This window comes from Chrysemys picta, chromosome 6, assembly GCF_011386835.1.
Source record: "Chrysemys picta bellii isolate R12L10 chromosome 6, ASM1138683v2, whole genome shotgun sequence".
NCBI classification, from domain to species: Eukaryota; Metazoa; Chordata; order Testudines; family Emydidae; genus Chrysemys; species Chrysemys picta.
In genome coordinates this window covers 32,251,545-32,264,734 of record NC_088796.1, presented here as the reverse complement: position 1 = coordinate 32,264,734, position 13,190 = coordinate 32,251,545, and positions in this window count along the sequence as shown.

The window sequence follows — 13,190 nt, the reverse complement described above, 5'->3', positions numbered from 1 at the left end:
AATAATTTTGGTGACCTTTCAGGAAAAAAATAGAGACATTTTTATATCTTTCCTTAACAAAAATATTAATTTTAAATGATCTGGTGTCAATTTTGTTAAGAAATATTTACAGAGATGGTACATTTTTATGAACTTTTAAATTAAAGAGGGAGCTTTATTTAAAAGAGGGAGCTTATAAATTCTGGAGAAGAAAATCAAAACAATAACTCTAGCTACAGTGATGGGAATTCAGTCCATCAAAGTATTTGCCAATGCAGAGTTTGACTCCATTTTATGTAAGCACTTACAGTAGGCCTGATAAATATCTACCCTACTATACACATGTTCAATGTCATAATTATTTAAAAGTCCATGATTTGCCATGTAAGAAAGCCACATCTCACTGAAAGCATTCATTTTGGTATATTAAGGTTTTTCTGAATGGGAATGTCTTCCCAGCTTAAGAAAGGAAATATGCACTTGTGCTCCTTTTATAACAAATCTGGTCTAGAAAGAAACATGCAAGACAAATCGGCAAGAATCATTACCATTCACTCAAGACTTTGCAAAACTGTAAATAAAATGATGATATTTATTCTCTACTGCTGCTATCTATTTACTCAAGAACACTTCTGAAAAGTAAACTAGTTGGTTTATGAGAATAACCTCCTTTCACAAGATCTTTCATCAGAATATTTCTGCCAATATCCTAAAAAGATGGAATCATTTTGCTATGTAATTAACAAACCTGGATAAATTACTTTGATTAGTCAAATTCACCATAATCATAGAGTTTACATCTTAACAGTGTTTAATTTAGATCTAAATAATTAAACAAATTCTAAAGTTGTGTGTGTAAGTGGCAAATATTTTCAAAGAAAGCAGATATATTTTTCCAGAAAAATTATTAAGCATAAGCTTTTGTGAAACATTTGTGTAGACAGTATGCACAGAAAAATAGCAAGCTGGAAAGGCAAATGACTGTTTGCTCATGCAATTTAGGAAATGCGTATCAAAGGGTCTGATTAGACTTTCTTTTGTAGGTGCAATGAATTGCAGGCAGAAATGCAAGCATTTAGATTTCAAGCTACCTAGAAAATAGGTAGTTATCTATCTAAAGGCAAAACATTTCATCCACAATTAAATGGAAGGCACAATATATTATTTACAAAAAATATAGGTGATATTGAGTTCTTTCCCCTAAATGTTCTTTATATTTATTGTTTTATAACAATTCATTGATACGTTTTTGTCCAAAAAAGTGACAAAGGCTCTCACTATTATAAAGGCTTAGTAGTACCTTAATCTGGAAATAAACCTATTGCAATCAGTGGGTACTATTGGAGGAGGGTACTATTCAACATGAATAAGGCTGGCAGAATGTAGAATGCAGCATATAAAAGGCAATAACACCAAAATAAAATTAGTTTTAAAAAGTTGTTATCTTTAATCGTTTTTGGTTTCGAAATTGGAGTACCAGCTTACAATTAAAAATATGGACAGGCTCTCCCTTGTGCATGTTATTCATATATAAGCCCTTAAGAAAGCTGAGTACTTTAGGTGTTCTTTTATAATGGAGTTTTAGCCAAGCTTTAAATTGACACTATGCAGTTGTCACTTGGCTTCTTTATCGATGGAATAATAGTTTTAAATGTAATGAAAGTAGTCTCTGCTCCTGTGTGATCCTTAGCAGATGTCGGCTGTTTACAATGCACAGGTTGTTTGTTGCAATTGGGGTATCACATGTAAACAGTTCTTCAGAGTACAATTACTTTAGCTCTTTATGGAGGGTTTGTCAGCTCACAGGACAATGCTAATCAAAGTAAAACCAACTGTCCTTTGCAGCATCAGCTGCTCCACTGAGGTTGATATTTTGCCACTGAAACCAAGTCTCTTTTTGTTTACTAGGTAATTAGCAGTAACATGTCTTGCTGCTTGGCTTTGTTTCAGGGGTAGGCTTATTTCTTTCAGATTGGGGTGGACTTCAACAGCTGAACATTAGGTGGCCTCCTATGCTCAAGCTTGGTGGCCTGCTTGTCATATGGACCAGCAGGCAATTCTGTGCTTAATTGCATCCCTTTTTGGTTCTTTCTACTAGGCAATACACAAAGTCTAGATGTAATTTTTTTTTTTAGCCTCTCTCTCTGAAAGAGAGACAAAAATATTCATAGAGATCCTCACAAGTAAACATTTGATAGAACAGACATAATAAAATCTGAAAACTTGAAGGCTAATGATTTTTAGCTAACTCCACATCTTTAGAGGAAACTCATTGTAGACAAAGTTTATTCAAATGAAACCCAACTGTACAGACAGGCAATCTGAATGTGAAATATAGGGGAAATTCAATTACCCAGCATTATACAGATGAATGGCTTTTTTCCTCTTTGTCTGGTCATCACTGCTAATGTGGATTCTTTAAACAAAAGATATTCACTTAAATATAAATATCTTCAATGCATTGCAAGCCTAAAGCTAAGTGGGAAGACTTTGTGAGTGTGTGTGTGTGTGTGTGTGTAGGGGTTGGGTTTAGTAAATGTATGTTGCTGTTATTTTTAAATTACTCTTTTACTGAATTTTTAATGGGACAATCATACTCTCTCACACGCACACATTTCACAGCATGAAAAAGAGAGAGAGAGATGGGGAAACTACACAATGAAAGAATCCCCAGGTGTTATTTTGTATCCGAAGATATTACCTTAAATAGACCTAAACAGTTTTGAGAAAATATTTTAGAGAGAAATATTTTCGTGGCTGCAGAAAATTTCCCTAAAATGCGGCCGAGTCTATGTTCGTCGGCGCTAGCATTTATAGGGGATGACAAGTTTGGTTTGTATTTTATCTTGTGCAGGCAAATAGCAAAATGGATATGTCTTTTAATTAACTGTTTACTTGGGGATTAATGCCAAAGTATATTTATAGTAGTGGGTAAGCAGCATGCTTGCTCTTTAAGATAGTGTGTCCAGTGAGATTTTTGTCCTTTGTGTAAAAGGTTTGAGTTTCCCTCCCATGCTCATACACGAAGGCCTCAATGAGACTACTCACATGTGTGAAGTAACTTGGTGCAAGCTTTAACAGGACTGGGGCCTGAGGTGCTTAATAATATTTAAGCACAAGAATCACTTTGCTCATGCATTCAATGTCACTACTCAAATGGGCAAAGTTACTCACATGTTTTCAGGGGATTGGCCCTCTGGTCTTACCTTCTAGATAGTGTTGCAATATATAGATATATTTTAACTGGAGGAGTATGTCCTCCATTTTGACATCGTCACCTGAGAGCCTCCCCTTTAGCTACCCCTGCCCTTTCGACTTTTTTTCAAGAGCTAGAAAAAATATCTGCCTTAGGGGACTTCTTCAACCTTGACTACTTATTTTGGCCTGTTGGTCTGATGAAAATTTGGCAATGAAAGATAAAGGCTGTCAATGAAGCAGAGATTATTTCACTATCTCTAGATCACAAAATCCTAGGCCATGCCCTCTGAGAAGCACCATGATATGTGAGCCTCCTAAATGCTACTCTGTAGTTCCAGACCATAGTTGGAAACCAACACTAGAAAAGGGGCAGGATGGGAAACCAGCCAAAAGTCACATATTGATGGGGTTCCTGGAGCCAGAGGGAGGTACTGTGGTCTGGTGGTTAGGTAACTAGATGGCTAGACCTCATGGAGTGTCAAGGGAACCAAAATGTATTAGTACCCACACTCCAGAGATCCAGGACAAAGATGTCTGAAAGAAAAGATAAGGAGCCTCCAATTATCAAAAAGTAAGTGGGTAAATGATTGTTCAGAGGCCTCGTTAAGCAATAAATCCTGCACACTGCTGAGCACCTTCCCCTTAATCCAGCAAAACTTGCTTAACTTTAGTCATGTGAGTAGTTCCTTCAAAGGACCTTCAAATGGGACTGCTCATTTGCATAAAGGTAAGCACATGCCGAAGTGCTTTGCTGGATTAAGACCAGAGTACTCAGCACCTTGTAGAACTGAGCCCCCAGGAGTAAATAAAATAGAGCTACATTCAGACTGGAATGCTGATAACACAATGCACCCATGTTCTGGTGATGCCAGACACCATAGTCACAATGTCTCCCCTAAACAAACTTGAGGGAACCAGGTGAGAACCCATAGCCAATCTGCCCATAAATACAGTATCTGAACATTATAGCAGAGTAAGAGGTATACTCTAAAATTACAATTGTGCAAACACTTTTGAATATGAAGTCAATGGGCCCGCTCACAAAAGTAATGTTATTCATGTGCATACGTGTTTGGGCCATAACTGTGGCATCCTATGATCATCAAGGGCAGAGAAGACTGCCTGAGCATGGAGATTTATTTCAAGCTATTACCTATGGGGAATTCTGAAGCTAGTTCTGTTTGCCACTCTGAAGAGTCACAAAACTCTGCAACTCTTCAGCATCTCCATGCAAAGCTGCAGTGATGGCTATCCAGTGATCATGAGCTTTGTTATATTTTTGTTGTTATGAAATAATAACAATTTGTATGTATTGGGCACCTATCATCTGAGTTTTGCAAAGAGCTTTCATAAACATTAAATGAATTATAAATAATATATGTTGAAATCAATAGCACTACAGTCTTGTAATGGGTTATTTTAATAAATGTGTATATTAGTGCACAAAGAGAACTTACTATGTGCAGTATTATTTCTGTTAATTATATATGTAAAGACACATTCTTCACATATATCTCTATACACATGTAATTTATGCATATATATATTTGTATGACATTTAAATTCATATGCATGCATAAATTACACACACACATATATATATGTGTATATATATATATGTGTGTATATATATACTATATCTATAGATATAGATATTTATATACACCTGTAAAATTAGTGGGTATGCAAAACAGCTGTACTAGTTAGTCTGCTTCTCCAGAATTTTATATTTTCTTAAAAACATGTCTCAGCTGCTACCTTTCAACAATTTTACTCTGAGGCAATAAATAATTCAATGTGCTAATCTGACAGATGACTCTCCAGGAGCCTCCTACCATTACTAGCATCATTAGGCCATAATATGCATGATGGGCAAAGACCATTCAGCAAATGTCCTTCACTTGTTTACCCCTAAAGAGCTGTAGTCTGCACAATTAACTAATGAAGCATTATGGGCTCCCTGCACCCTACCCGTCCCTACTATTTCAATATATCAATGCACATCATCTAAAGGGGAAATATATTTTGTTTTCTTTTGGCAAATGATATTTACAGGGCAGCTATCAGCCTCTCTTTTGCCCACTCCTGTGAATAAAGAGAAAAGATGGCAAAAATCATTATTATTACATTTATGTTCAGTGATTTATGTGGAAAATGTGTACAAATATGTTTTGTAAGCTTCATAGAAAAATACAGGGCTAGATTCTGTACTCTGTCTCTTGAGAGAGACAGCACATTAGATGCATCTCAGGGCTTTATGACATCTTTGCCTCAGTTATTCCCATTTTGACTCGTACAGCAGCCCAGAGTATAAGTTAGAACAGCACCAGTATGTATATTTTAAAGGGAATTACAACAGATTTTGGCCTCAGTTATGGGCCACGGTTGAACACGTATCATGCAGCAAATTTTGATCTAATAGCTTGTAAAATAGATCACAGTGAGTTGCAAAAGTTATATAGTGAATTCACTTGTGAATGCAATTTTAACAATGGGTTTACATTGGCTCTTTCTTTTTTTACTGTCTGACTTTCACCCTTTCTATTCTTTCTTTCTTGAATTTTGTGTCCTTTTTGCTATTTTTCTCCAGTGTTTCACGCCGTGTAATTTCTTTCCCTTCTCCTTAACCTTATCTATCCACCTACTCTGTTCTTACCCCTCCTCTGGGTTGTCTCCCTCAAGCCCTTACCCATGACCCCCTATCTCCTATATTCTCATTCTATTTTTTCACTCCTGGTCAGATTGATGCATTTAGACCTATGCCAAATTGTGGGCCATGTGTAACAACACTGCCCCTAAAGGAGCTCTGTGAAGGATTATGTCTCAGGAATACAGCTGGGCAGAATTTTTCATCATAATGAAAAAAAAAATGCAGTTGAGATTCCAAAAGGAAAATTTAGTGGTGTTTTCTAAAGTTTTCTTTTTACAAAAAAAGGTTTCAAAAACATTTTCATTTCAAATGAGAAAACTCAGCTTGTTAGTTGTTCCACAACAACTTTTCACTAAGCAGCTCTTGATTGGACAGTTTAGTCATAGTTTGGGATTTAAAGTAATAAATAAATCAGTAAAGCCCTGAATTTGCAGTTAAATCTACTTTGGTCCTTCTGCCCAGACAGCCTATCTGGGTGGAGGGCTCCACCCCGACTGATCCAATAGCAGGAGTGGGGCCATTTTGGATTTCTCCTTTGGAAAGTTCCATTTTTTAAAATTCTTTGATTTGAAAGTCTGAAATATTCTAATATCCAAAAGGATTCCATGGGATTTTTTAAAAAAATAAATCTGAGACTGTTACAGAAATGAAAATGTTTTCAAATGTGCTGAAATTTCTACAACCACCACCACCCCATTTTTTACCACTTCTACTCAGGAAATGCAAGCAAGAGTCAGAGCTTCCAAGTATGCAGAAGGAATGTATATGTAACCCCCTTGTTACTGTGTTACATGTCCCCACCTGTGCCCAATCTACAGAGGCTGTGAATGTGTTACACATCTTTGCTAGAGAGCCTGGCTTTCTAGCTTGATCTATAGTTATTTATCATTTTAGTTCTGGATGTCTCCAGTTCAACCCCCAGTCTCAGTCAAGATGGAAGATGTCACACATAATTGCATGGTACAACTTTGTCTTCCCCTTTCTCCAATGTGCCCAGTTATCTTCACAGACCACTGTGATGAGTAGTATCATGGACCAACAGCCTCTCTATCTTCTTTGGGCTCAGAGGTGTTTGAATTCCCTGTTCTTCCCCCAACACCTTTGTGCCAGGTGCTTTAGCAGAGAGGCTGAAGTACATTGTGTGGAGATAATCCCACCACAGTACTGATTTATCCAGGCTATCGTATTGAGATTTTATCATCTTATCATTTGTAAAATGAATGAACAATATCACCCTCTGGTGAACACAACATCCATTGCATCAATATGATCTTATCTTAAATCAAACGATATATTGAAAAATACTTATTAAACTCTTGCCTTAGAACAACATGTAACCAGATCACAGTTTCTTCTCAGATAAAATATGAAATGTCAATTCAAGAAATACTAAATGACCCAACAAAGATTGTGCCAGATGCTCATTCAGTGCAAATTAACATCTATACTGACTAAAAATCTGGCCCATTCATTTTTCATTTTACATGCTAATACTAGTGCTTAATTAAATCCTAATCAGAGACTAACTAAAATCCACCAATAAAAAGAGCCAATGGAAAAGGTCCAGACCTGTGTAAGGTGAAGAGGAAGGTGTGAACACTTCACTTCTTCACACACTCCCCAGACACAGGCCAGAAACATTTGTATTCCTTGTACTTTTTATGCTGCAAGGGGTGGATGGAGAGCAGGGAGGGCTGTGGTCCCAACCCCCTGAACTGATCAGATCTTTCATTCCCAGAGTGGAGAGAAATAGATGCTTCTATACTCAAGGGGTACAGCAATGGGGCCCATCTGGTGCTCTGGGAATCATTGTGCTCAATATAACCCAGAGCTCTCTTTAGGCCATGTAGCCTCGCTCCTCTCACCAATGCCAGCCTGGTCTGTAAAGGTGCAATTGATTTCTTAGTGGTGAACATGCTATACATGAAAGAATTTCAGCCATTCTGAATCCTTTATCTTTGTGGTAGCTCAACTGTTGAGGTTGTGTGTTCCTCAAAAGAATGCCGATTACCTTACAGATAACTTTGGAAAGATCAACAATTATATCAAAGTAATTGCCATGGTAAGTGGGTTCAGTACTCAAAGTTTACCATACGCTGAAAGGATATGTTACTGTATAAGCATAGGTTGGGAGCTAAAAGAAAAATTCAGCTTATGAGGTATTGTCCTCTACCAGTTAATAGTGCTGGTTTCAGTATTAGTTCCTGTTCTCACTCTTCTGAAAGAGAAGGAACTCCCAAGTCATGAAGTAGACAGTCAATGGCAGCAAAACCCATACTAATAGATAGGATGGGAGCTGAGGTAACAACTACAAAAGGGTAGGTCCTCTACACAGATGGTTGATGGTCTGTGGTGATGAGGGAATTGGCCTCCCTGAGCGTTTGTAGGGTTTGGGAGTCATGGTCTTGCTCCACCCAACAGGCCTACATAAACTTCTCATTAGGAAGAAGTATTATCTAGTGATTTCAACATACCTCAAAGACATGCAAGGATGGTCTAGTGGTTAGAGCATTAACCTATGAGTTGTGAGTTCAAGTTCATGCTTTACCACAGAGTTTGTGTGATTTTAGGCAAGCCACTTATGCTGTCTTTGTGTCAGTTCCCCCATCTGTGACATGGGAGTGATAGTAATCTCAGGGGTGTTGTGAGGGTATTAAAGACCATGAGATGCTCAGGCACTAGGATAATGGGAGCTATACAAGTACCAGAGAGAGATCAAAATCGTTCAACATGATTCTGTTCATGAGGTGACAGCTTACTTACTTAATTTTATTAGTATATTTAGGCCCTGATCCTATAAATTTCTTGTGCACATGCAGAGAGCTGCAAGCAGGATTGAGGCCTTAGAATGCAATACAAGACCTAAAAAATACCCATACAAAGCTCAACTCAAAGCTTGAAATCTGCTTTATACATAGTTTATAATATTAAATGAAACAGGTATTTGAACAGCTTATTTATTTATTGAAATAGCATAATCATACATCAGATTTAGAAAACACTGATTTTCATAGGAAGTATTTGCTCCATCTATGAGCATGCTCTAGGATAAGAAAAGTCTCCATTTCTGCCAAAGAATTAAACAAAATTCCATTGCATGAGCAATATTGTAATTTTGCTCTTGGTGAAAATAGAGAATTTTTCACAGAAAAATGACAACTTTTTAAAAATATATCCACAAAGATGGTTTTTAGCCAGATGTAAGAATGTTTATTTCTGTATGAAGACAGTGAAAATGACACAACCTATGTAATATTTTTAAAAATAACATATGCATTACTACTGGTACAAATATTGGTAACAGAATATGCAGATTAATATTTTAATAAATAGTAACGCACAAAAGAACGTAGCACTGTATCTTTTATTCAAAAACCTAATTTACATTTCAGTGTATAATTATAAGGATTAAGAAATACAGTATTAGGTCATAATGAGACACTTTTCTTCTATAATTTCCATACAAAGACTTGTTTCAATATAAACTTTTCATTAGCACAAATGCAGCATACCATGGCAGCCAGCTAATAATAAAAGGGCATCTGCCATTGGGGAGTAAGAACAAAAATCAACAATTTGCATAAGGAACAAGGTTTAATAGGGTGGCAACTTGTGTTGTCTTGTACAACACAATGGCATTAGCACTCCCTTATGGCCCATGCTAAAACACTGGACATGTGGCCTCAGAAAAAGAAAACCCTCTCATCCCACTTTCTCCCAGTGGTGCTTTGTTGGTTCACAGCAAGGGCCTGACTTCATGCCCTGATCCCTCTCTGAGAGAGGAAGTCCAGCTCAATTCAATTTGCCTTTCTGCCTTTTAGTAATGAAACAACATGCATGTGAGCAAGCCCCATGATAATGTAGAACAGATGGGCAGATTTTTGTCTAATTAGATTCTAGACAGCTTGTTTGCTTGTAGTAAATGTGCGTATATTTGCAGATTTCACACTTATTACAGTGACAACAGATTAGTCAAAGACAAGGACAGAAAGCTACTTTTTTTTCTGTGAAGTTCTATGTGTAGATCTATTTAAGAGAGCTTCTTGATAAAATCAGTAAGCGTAACTGAATTATTGTTGGCTATCTCTTTCTTCATGGATCAAATGGCATGCACTTTGACCTCAAAAGACAATACTCCATACACATGTTCTTTTCTTTTTCAACAGATCACAGATAAGATAAGGATTTCCAATGTTTGTGTCACTTATGGTTTTAGATATTTTTGTCAGTCCATTTCAAGTACAGTACAAAGGGAGCTACTTCAAAGAGCCTTTTATTAGTCCATTGTAGTTATTCTCTTCATACATATTTACTAGCATGCTTTATTATTTATTTATTTATTTATTTATTATTTACAAATAGTATCCTTAAAAACAATTTGAAAGTTTCCTGGTAGAGCTTTGAAGTACCCCTGGAAAATTTCAGATTACCTGTAATGTCATTCTGCCCTTTAAGGCACACAGTATAGTATATTAAAAAAAAAAAAAAAAAAAAAGATAAAATATCAAGACTGCATATATGCTGTACACAAAGGGCCAGATTCTGATCTCAGTTATAAAAGGGCATTCCTGGAGTATTTCAAAGAAGCTACTCCAGAGTTACCTAAATGTGGGTGACATCAAGAACTCCTCCATCCACCTACACGCCAGTAAGAGTCCACTCAAAGTTAGGCACCCCTTTGTGGGCAGATGTGGCATCACAGATCTCCTGCTGGACTAGCACCTCCCGGTAACAGCTACTCCAGCCATTTCTCTGCCTGGTAACCCAGCCCTCTGACCAGGTCATCCTCATTTGTCCACCCGTTCCAGGGTCCCAATTGTTCCAAACTAAACATTCAAAAAGTGTTTTTTGCAGAAACAAAAATCCCTCTATTCTCTCTAGAGTTCCTTCTCAAGAAGTCTTCAGCTCAGCCTGCTGCCTCCTTGATGGGCTCAACTACCTTCGGTTGGCTATCCCCTTTCTTGGACTGACTAGGGAACCAAGTCCCAACCTGTACTCTGGGTTCTGGCTGTACCAAACAGCTAGGTTTGGTCCATTACCTGTGCTGTGGTTTTCCTTGGGCCACTTCCTACTTCTCAAGTTACCCTCTGGGTCTCCCAATTACTTTTTTGGTTAGGCAGTGTCTCTCCTGTGTCTCCCTACCTGGAGAGCTTTCCTTCCTCACTCTCCCCCCTACAGCTTCCTTTTTACAACAGAGCTTTTCCCCTGCTGACTCCAGGCCTGTAGGAGCCTTCTTGCTCCCTGCAGTCTCCTTTTATACAAGAATCACCCTGCAATCAGGGTTGGGTTAGCCCCAGGATCTACAACTCATAGGGCAAATCACCTATTACATCCTCAAAATAATTAATGATCATGGCTGTTTCTCACTGTAAATTCACCCATACCATATATGAGCCCAGTCCTCCATTCCTTGGGCATCCAAAATTTCCCATGATTTTAAAGGATATTTTGGAAGCACAGGATCTGGCCTAGTGTTAAGCTGTACATTTAAAAGCCTAACTCAAAAAGCAGTGATAGGTAACTGCCCCTCTTCCTCAAGTGAGCTCACCTGTAGTGTCCCACAGGGACCCATCTGTTTTTTTTTCTCTTCATCATCTGCACTTGGAGAGGTGATGAGATGACACAGGCTCTGCTGATAGTACACTGGTGGCACTCAGTTGTATATCTTGTTTTCCACAGATGCAGCCAACGCTACTACAGTGATATTGGTGGCTGGTTGAAGAACAGCTGGTATGATGGCCAACATCTTGACCGTGACCATCTCAAAATGAACTCATGTAAAACTGAAGTGATGCTGCTCAGGAAAGGGAAATGCTTTGAAGTATAAACTGGGACACCACCCTCACCTACCACTGACAGCTTCTCCCCTTTGATTATCAGAGTGTTGCAATGCCTGAGGGTTATCTCTGAGCCTTAAAAACCAGGTAGCTTCAGTTCTCTACCTACAACATCATACAAAACGTCATCCCTTCCTTCCACACAAAGATATGGACACAGCTATCAGGGCTGAGCAACAACATTTCCATATTAGAGTTGTCCAGAAAACACATGAATTTGTGAAAAAATATTCATCCCAAATTAGAACAAAATGTCAAAAATCTGAATTTTTTCACTGAATTCTCTAAAATTCCTTTGTGGGATAACTAACAGAATTTTCCAGCTTGTTTCCCAGCTTCCAGAGAGTCAGAAAGCCCAGGGAGCTAGACACCTGGACAGTCAGGCATCTGGCTGTGCTGGGTGTTGGGGATCTGGCTACCTGGGTTGACTAACTCCCTCTCCAGGTTACCCAACTTCCTGGGCTGAATGACTTCTCCCAGTATGGGAATCAGGCAATTTGGGGAGCCAGAAAGCTTGGGGTGGGGTGAGATGTGAGCCCTGAGAACCTTGGAGTCCTGGCTATCTGTAGTCTGTCAGGTAACCAGCCAGGGTTCCCAGAGAACTGACCAGCCAGGGAGCAGGGAGTACTGGGGACTGAACTGCCTGGGGAGCCCACCAGTTAGGGAATAGGGAGCACTGGGGTCCAACCTGGGGTCCAGAGGGTTCATCAGGCAAGGAGCTGAGGATCTCAGGGAGCGGGGTAGCCCAAGGAACTTGAAAGCCTGACAAATTGCTTTACTGTAGAGCTTCTGCCTATAACCTTCCCCATTCTCTTCCTTCTACAGATTTGAAGGAGGAGTGCACATATCCTCACAAATTCCCTCTCTCTGACCCCTGGTGCTGTTGCCTTTTTGGAATATGGAGCAGCCTATGCATCTGGGCAAGTTTGGAATCTTGCTCATGAAGCACACATCAGCTAAGGCTTTGAAGTGCAACAATCGCCACAGTAGTCAGTAAAGGCTGAGCCCCTGTCATGTGACATGAGTATTGACCTTTATTATCCAGATGCAGGTCATGTGACAGGACAAAAAAATAGTGTTGTTTTTACTAGCATTCATGTGAGTCAGAACTTGATATCGCAAAGTATCTCAGAATGGACCTGTGAGAGAAATCTGCCTTCATTCAGAAGGACAAGATGAGTCAGACGATAAATATTTTTTTAAAAACTTGCATTGTAAACTAGTTTTTATTGTTGGAGAGTAAGGACACTTTACTGTATTTTAAGGCACTATGTTACATTCAGAATCTAAATTTCTAAATTTGTAAATAAACATGTAAAGCCAAAGTTCAGGCTTGGATTTCTTATGGCTTTATTAGGTGAGAGAAGAAATCATCCTGTTTACTACATTATCAGATCCTGTGTTATGTAATCATTAATTGACAAAACATTATCTTAATCACAAATAATAATGGGCCAAGCTTTTGGAATAACTTCACTGAAATGAATGGAGTTACAGGGATGACTCTGAACCATTGCACACAATTA